The sequence below is a fragment of the Saimiri boliviensis genome, chromosome 7 (genome assembly GCF_048565385.1).
Source record: "Saimiri boliviensis isolate mSaiBol1 chromosome 7, mSaiBol1.pri, whole genome shotgun sequence".
Taxonomy (NCBI): Eukaryota; Metazoa; Chordata; class Mammalia; order Primates; family Cebidae; genus Saimiri; species Saimiri boliviensis.
In genome coordinates, this window is record NC_133455.1 from 18,259,675 (window position 1) to 18,268,127 (window position 8,453).

Consider the following 8,453-nt stretch of genomic DNA (forward strand, 5'->3'; position numbering starts at 1 on the left):
AGAATATCTGGATGCAGACATGTGTAGAGATAAATAAGGTGATGGGAAGACACTGGAAGAGGCAGCCAACCACAAACCACAGACAGAGGTTTCAGGAGAAGCCAACCCTGCCAATACCTTGATCTCAGACTTCCAGCCTCCAGAATGGAGAGAAAATTAATTTCTGCTATTTAAGCCACCCAATCTGGGTATTTTGTTACAACAGCCCTAGCAAACCAGTACAGTTAAGGTGCAAAATGGTGCAGCCACTTTAGAAAACAGTTTCCAATTTTTATCAAGTTAACTATTTACTAACAGATAGAAGACAGAAATTTCATTCCTAGATATTTACCCAGAAGACATGAAAACATATGTTCACACACAGACCTAAAATGAATATTTATAGCATAATTATTTACAATAATCCAAACTATTAAAACAACCCAAATGTCCATCAACTTATGAGTGAACTTTTAAAAATTATGCATATAATGGAATACTACACAGCAATGAAAAGAAACAAAGCATTGGCACCTAGAAAAAGGTGGAAGAATCTCAAAGTATTTATTGTATGAAGTGAAAGAAGCCAGACACCAAAGACTATATATAATTTCCATTTTATTACATCTGAGAAAGCTAAATCTACAAGAACAGAAAACATATCAGTGGGACTCAGGGGCTAGAGGTGAGAAGAGGGAATTTATTACAGAGAAGCACAAAAGAACATGTTTGGGTAAGAGGATTGTTCTGTTTCTTGATTGCAGTGATGAATACATATCAAATTTATCAAACTGTATCCTTAAAAGAGTAAATTGTATTGTATATGTTTCGATATACCTGACTTTTAAAAATAATGTTAAAATAACGAGCTATCCTTCTTTGCCCAACAGGTAAATTTTTTTTTTTTAAATTAATAACATTTAGGGCCAGGCACAGTGGTTTACGCCTGTAATCCCAGACCTTGAGAGGCCAAGGCCAGGAGTTGGAGATCGGCCTGGACATTATGGTGAAACCCTGTCTCTACTAAAAATATATACAAAAATTAGCTGAGCCTGGTGGTACATGGTACATGCCTGTAATCCCAGTTACTCTAGAGGCTGAGGCACTTGAACCCGGGAGGCTGAGGTTGCAGTGAGGTGGGATCACACCACTGCAGCCTGGGCAACAGAGTGAGACTGTGGAAAAAAAAAAAAAAAATCAGTATTGGAGAAGATGCAGTTAAACAAGTCAAACAGGTACTTCCATGCCCCTGACAAGCACTATTGGATATTTCTTTTTGTTTGTGTGTTTTATAATTTCAACTCATATTTCAGAATCCGGGGGTACATCTGTAAGTTTGTTTCATGGGTATATTGCTGGATGCTGAGGTTTAGAGTGTGGCTGGCCTCATCACCCAGGTAATGAGCATGGTACTCAATTATTAGAGGTTTCCATTAGAAACATCTTTCTGGAAAGCAAATTGGCAGTTCTCCATCAAAAGGTAAAACATATTATCTTTTGACTCAATGTTACCTTCCTCTAGGAATCCATCCTGCAAAGCTACTCACATATTTATAATAGGTACATAGCAGTATTGTTTTTCATGGCAAAAATAAGAAAGAAATCTATGGAAAGAAACATTTATCACAGAAACAGGAGCTCAAAGACACTCACCCAACTGTTGACATGAACGAAGAGGAAGTGGAGGCAAGAACGGAAGGGAGATCGCTGTCCGTGTTATTCAGTATATTTTATTATTGTTTAAATCTTTTCTAAAGAGAATTAATTCACATATTGCATAATATTTATGTTTAACCCTGGACTCAGAACTCCATTTTAATAAATAGTAAAATGTGTCTTGCTCCACCATTCTCTTAAATCGTCCCATTCTCTGTTCTCTCTTTATTGACATACACACTTGTCATCCCAAACTAATTAACTCATTAAGACAGATCATTAGTTTATATTAGCAGATTTTAGGCAAAAAAAAAAAAAATCTTCTTAAAAATATGTGCTCGTGTTTACTAATGCATGATTATCAAAATGATGATGATGACAATATTGAAAGCCATAAAAGTAGAAGAATTTGGCTGACTTCACTTAGGCAGATCTGATGATCGAAAGTGTCATATGCTTGCGAAGATTTGCTCAGCATGAGCTCAGTGTCAGGAATGAAATAAAGATGAGAGGAGGATGAAGAAACTGTGGACAATTTATGTCACTGAAGAGGGATTAGAAAACACTTAGGGGAAGAACAGATGGATTGATGTTAGATCCAGGTTTCCTTGACCTTAGAGGGTAAATATAAATCGAATTAACTTCAATTACAGAGAAAAACACCGAGTTCCTTTGGAACGAGGCTATGATCAGGGACTTTGACTTTGCAAATACCTGCTGTGCTTGCAACACCCGCCCACTGGGGCCACCGTAGGAGCGTGTGCAACTTGGGCTGAACAGGGGCCTGGGTTTCCTCCGTTTCCCCACACCTGGAGTTGAGCAATAAGATATTCGCTTTATTGTTGAACTCATCAACCTTGGTGAAGCCAAAGGTTTACTCGAGCTACTTGAATCGTTGGAAAGTAGGATGGAAAACAGGTATGTCCTTGAGCTCTTGTGTTTTCCTGGGGCCATTTCTCCTCTCCAGTGAGAAAATCACATCTCATCTTGGAGATCACTTGAGTTTTTCCAGGTAAGGTTTCTAGAAGTAATGGTCTCATTGAATTATTTCTTAGTGGGTTTTAAGTTGAAAGTGGGAATTTAAATAATGGAGAAAATACCTAGTCACTATGAGAGCTCCTTACCAGCAGGTGTCTCAGTGTCTTTGCTCAACCTTCTGATTTTTTTTGCCCACCCAATCTGAGGTGGGGGTGAGGAGAGATTCCATTAAATTCAGGGTCACCAAATTATACCTGTAAAAGGCCAGATAACAAAAATTTTAGGTTTCATGAGCCCTACGGTCTCTGTCATAACGACTCAACTCTGCCATTGTAGAGCAAAAGTGGTCATAGATGACATGTAAATGAGTGGCCATGACTGTGTTCTAATAAAACTTTATTTATGGGCACCAGATTCAAATTTCCTATAATTTTCATGTGTCATAAAATATTATTTTCTGTTTAATTATTTTTTTCCAAGTATTTAAAAAGGGAAAAACCCCATAAAGACACATGCGTATGTTATGTTCACTGCAACACTATTCGCAACAGCAAAAACATGGACTCAATCTAAATGCCCATCAGTGGTAGACAGGATAAAGAAAATGTGGTACATTTACACATGGAATACTATGCAGCCCTTAAAAAGAGTGCAAATGTGTTCTTTGCAGGAACATGGATGGAGCTGGAGGCCATTATCCTTAGCAAACCGACACAGGAACAGAAAACCAACTAAGTGGGAGCCAGGTAAGAACATATGGACACCAAGAGGGGAACAACAGACACTGGGGACTGCCTGAGGGTGGAGGGTGGGAGGAGGGAAAGGATCCGAAAAATAACTATCAGGTACTATGCTTCGTACCTGGGTGATGCAATAGCCTGTACAACAAACCCCCGTGACAGGAATGTACCTGTATAACAAACCTACAGAAGTACCCCTGAATCTTAAACATTTTGGTTGTCTTTAAAAAAAAAAGAAAAAGATAAAAAAAAAAAAACATTCTTAGTTCTTGAACCATATATAAAGGTAGTGGACTGAATTTGGCTTGCAGAGCCTAGTGTGTCAACACCTGAATTAAGTCATCTTGTCATTTACACTTTTTTGTTGCAAATATAATTGTTTGGAAACATCTCTCTTACTAAAGCAATATCTTGACAGATAGATTACCAGATAAGTAGACAATTGATAAGAGATAGATAAATAGATAGAGACATGGATTTTTTTTTTTTTTTTTTTTTTTTTTTTTTTTGAGACGGAGTTTCGCTCTTGTTACCCAGGCTGGAGTGCAATGGCGCGATCTCGGCTCACCGCAACCTCCGCCTCCTGGGTTCAGGCAATTCTCCTGCCGCAGCCTCCCGAGTAGCTGGGATTACAGGCACGCGCCACCATGCCCAGCTAATTTTTTGTATTTTTAGTAGAGACGGGGTTTCACCATGTTGACCAGGATGGTCTCGATCTCTTGACCTCGTGATCCACCCGCCTCGGCCTCCCAAAGTGCTGGGATTACAGGCTTGAGCCACCGCGCCCGGCAGAGACATGGATTTTTTTAAAACAAGAAATGGTTGTTGATCATTTGGGATATTAGAACTAAGCCCCTTGAAGGTTGCATTTATCACAGTGCCTAGCACGTAATATAGGTCAGTAAGTTTCTCTCAAATAAATGGAGAAAAGATTAAAGGAAGAAGAGTTTACTTTTGTTGTCCTTCCTGGAAATGCTGACAACACTTTCTTCTTTAAGCTCTGGGTGTTCCAGAAGACAGGAAGAGGCCAGGTGTCAAAACCTGGAGTATTAAATGAGATTAAGAAAATGAAGGTGAATTGCCAGCAGTTTGTTGGACAGAGGTGAATTGTAACATCAGAGCTCAACTGCAGTATCAGATGAGCTACCAAGATAGTAGCCTGGAAAAATTTTTACAACAGGTAGGACACGTTTGGGTTGGTCTTACCAAAGGGAGAATTCCAAGCGGGGTTGGAGAGGGTGGGGGGAAGAGAGAGAGGGATATCTTTCTAACCAATCATATAGGTTAGAAATTTAAGCCCAACTACAATGGCTTTTAACGTTTACATTCAGGATTTCACTTTTTCTGTCATTAAGAGAATCCCTCAAGTGGATAATTAAAAACAGGGCAATTCTATCAAGTTTTCAGGAAGGCAGAGTCAGGCTCTTTCTATCTTTTCCCTTTACCCTTGGGTCACTGCATAGGGTAAGCTGGCTGCTGGTTAAGTATCCAGCCATTATGTATACTTTCCAGATTGTAGGTGCAGAGGTCAGGTAGAAGAGGGGATAAAAGTCTTAAATCAACTCTCTTAACCAGTCTTTTCAGACATCACACATTTATCAGTAGTCAAAACTTAGTCATGTAACAAATTTAGCTGCAAGGGAAGCTTAAAAACATGCTTTTTAATTGGCATTCACAAAAAAATTGTGCCCTATTTCTAAAGGAAATAAAAAAGATACTGGTAAGGTAACTGGCCATATTTGCCTTAGGAATGAATAATGATTGATAATTGATTTATTCATAAAAATTTATTGCATGTTTACCATGCTTGCCAGATACAGTATGGCAGAGAAAAAGGCAAGTCCCTACTTTCATGAGACCCAAGTTCCAGGAAGGAAGACAGACATTAAATAGAATCTGACATGAAGGTCTTTAAAGGACAAGTTGCTGAGGGAGCATATAAACTGGGTGATCTAACCCCGGGGATTGGCAAACATTTTCTTCAAAGGGCCAGAGAGAATTTTTTTTTTTTTTTTTTTTTAAAGTTTTGTGGGCCATATACTCTCTGTCTCAACTACTCAACTCTGCCATTCGGGAACATGTAAATGAGGGGCATAGATGTGTTCTGATAAAACTTTACTGACAAAAACAGGCAATTGGCCAAATTGGGTGAACGGAAAATAGTTAGTCGACTCTCAATTCAAGCCAGTGTGAGAGGTCAGTTAAAATCCTACTGAAGAGGCATCTTATTTAGGACATGACCTGAAAGACAATCAGAAGTTCATTTTGAAGGAAGGAGCAGGGCAGACACAGAGGGCTCCAGGCAAAAGGAACAGCATTTCAAAGATCTAGTTGCCTGTTTAAGGATTTTAAAGAAATCTAAGTGTTTGGGAGTGAAACAGATAAGAAGGAAACTTACAAAAGATGAGCTGGAGAAGAGGTTGAAGCCAGGACTTCCTTAATGGTCTGTACTATGTCCTAAGGGCATAGGAAGTGTCCATTTTTAATAAGGAAGTGACATGATTGGACCTGCATTTTTTTCAATTCTTTATGTCTCTTAGAGTGAAGAGATTGGAGGAGCCAAAAGTAAAGGTGAGACATTCATCATAACGGCGAAATAAAAAATAATACCTGATAACATCAGGCACTGGTGAATTCAACTCTTCTGACACCAAACGTGTGTGGATTTTCCTCACACCAACTAAATCTCCAGCTCTCCAGATACCAACTGGATGTCCTACAATTCAATTCAATTCTGTTACTAACTACCCAAAACCAGTGTCAGACTTCATGCATTTAAGAGCTCAGTCCCCCAAGACTGCCCTCACATCAGACACCAGTCACAACTATTGGGTTCCCAGCTAATTCACCTTGCTGTCCAGCTTGGCTAAACATCAGAGGTTCCCAGAATCGCCCACCTCAGATTCAATATTTTGCTAGGATGGCTTCAGGAGCAACTGAGGATGCAAATGGAAGAGATGCACAGGGTAAGGTATATGCTGCTATGGTTTGGCTGTGTCCCCACCCAAATTTCATCTTGAATTGGATCTCCCATAATTCCCATGTGTCACAGGAGGGATCTGATGGGATTGAATTATGGGGGCAAGTCTTTGCCTTGCCATTCTCTTGACAGTGAATAACTTTCATGAGATCTGATGGTTTTAGAAATGGGAGTTCCCCGGCACACGCCCTCTTGTCTGCTCGCATGTAAGACATGCTTTCGCTTCTCCTTTGCCTTCCGCCATGATGGTGAGGTCTCCCCACCATGTGGAACTGTGAGTCCCTTAAACCTCTTTCTTTCACAAATTATCCAGTCTCTGGGTTATTTCTTCAAAGGGCCAGAGACTATTTTTTTTTTAACTTTTGTGGGCCATATATTCACTGCCTCAACTACTCAACTCTACCATTAGGGAATATGTAAATGAGTGGGCATAGTTGTGTTTCGATAAAAAGTCTTTAGTAGCAGCATGAGAACAGACTAATACACATGCCATCTCTGGATGAATCGCCCTCGTACCTCCGCATGTTCACCAACATGAAAGCTCTCTGAACTCCATTATTTAGAAGATTTTTACAGAGGTATTGTTGATTAAATCATCAGCCATTGGTGATTAGCCCAATCTCCAGCCCCTCTCCCCTCCTTAGGGGTCAGGGAGTGGAGCTGAAAGTTCCACCCCTTGAATTGTGCCTTGCCCTCGGTCACCAGCCTCCATTCTGTGGATATCCAGGTGTCCCTATCTGCCAGTCAGCACATTTACATACGAAAACATTCATCTCACTCTGGAGGCTCCAGCAGGTTTGGGAGCTGTGTGCAGGAACTGGGGGTGAAAACCAAATATATACTATTTTTTTGTTATCAGAGTTGGGAAATAAATAAACAACCCAGGACACACCATAAGCTTCTGGTGGGAGGATACATTGGTCCAACCATCTTAGAAAACTGTTTAGCAGTTTCTGCTAAAGCTGAACATACTCCTTTCCTGACAGCAAATACTTATATTCCCAGGTATACACTTAAGAGGAATGGGAGTGTTATGTTTACCAAACACAAAAGTCCATAGTCACCAAGTTTGAAAAAGTCCAAAACTGGAAACAATTCAAATGCATAGCCGAACAAATAAATTGCATTATTCTTATACCGTACAGGGTGTGAGATGCAACATTGAGAGTAGCCTAATCTCAGTCCACAATTATGTGCAATGACATAGATTAATTTCACAAACATGAGATGTGCTGAAAGAAAGAAACCAGACATGGGAGTGCAGTAAGTTCTGCTGTGACATTGCATGTGGACCTAAAAATTACCATGCTATGCAAGTTCACTCAATAAAAGCCACAGAGTTTATGGGGAAAATAGGACTGGGGGACAACATTGAAGACTTTGTCGGTGACATATTTTTTTTAAAAATAAGAATATGGCCAGGCACGGTGGCTCATACCTGTAATCCCAGCACTTTGGTAGACTAAAGTGGGTGAATCAGTTGAGGTCAGGAGTTCGAGACCAACCTGGACAGCATGGCAAAACTCCATCTCTACAAAAAAAAAAAAAAAAAATTAGCCGGGCATGGTGTTCCATGCCTGTAGTTCCAGCTACTCGGGAGGCTGAAGCGAGAGGATGGCTTGTGCCTGGGAGGTGGAGTTTGCAGTGAGCCAAGATTGCACCACTGCACTCCAGCCTGGGTGACTGAACCAGACTTGGTCTCAAAACAAAGACCATCGTAAAAGTGATAGCACAGTTTGATATATGTAAAATTATTTTTAAATGCATAAATACTAGAATAAATAAGGGATTGTAGAAAAGTCCTGAAGTTTGCTTGCAGGAATATGCATTGGAAGAGTTGCAGCTTGTGAGTTTTTGGGAAGTGGTAGGAGGTTGTCTGAAATTAGGAAGTTGTAACACCAGATGGGGATGAGGGTGTTTCATGACAGTTGTAGTGAACTGAGGCAGCTGGTAGATGCTAGAGGAATGTGCATTTTGTGTATTCCTCTGTGGCTCGGGCCAGCTGGGTGCAGTTTTCTACATTTATTTAGTGTTTCTCACAACAAAATTACGCATAAGCACATGTAATATTTGCCTTACGCTCTAATTGTTCCCTAATATATCAATCACCTGAGAACAAG

The 8,453-nt window shown here is 40.1% G+C and overlaps 1 long non-coding RNA gene across 2 annotated transcripts; it reads left to right on the forward strand.

Moving 5' to 3' along the window:
- Positions 1-2,390: 2,390 nt before the first annotated feature.
- LOC141584985 (uncharacterized) lies at positions 2,391-6,695 on the forward strand. 2 transcript variants are annotated; one of them, XR_012518266.1, is made up of 4 exons: positions 2,391-2,553; positions 3,284-3,359; positions 4,352-4,533; positions 5,894-6,695. It is a non-coding gene; the product is annotated as an uncharacterized LOC141584985 (long non-coding RNA). The 2 variants fall into 2 exon arrangements; XR_012518267.1 differs by lacking the exon at positions 2,391-2,553 and adding an exon at positions 2,579-2,647.
- The last annotated feature ends 1,758 nt before the right edge of the window (positions 6,696-8,453 follow it).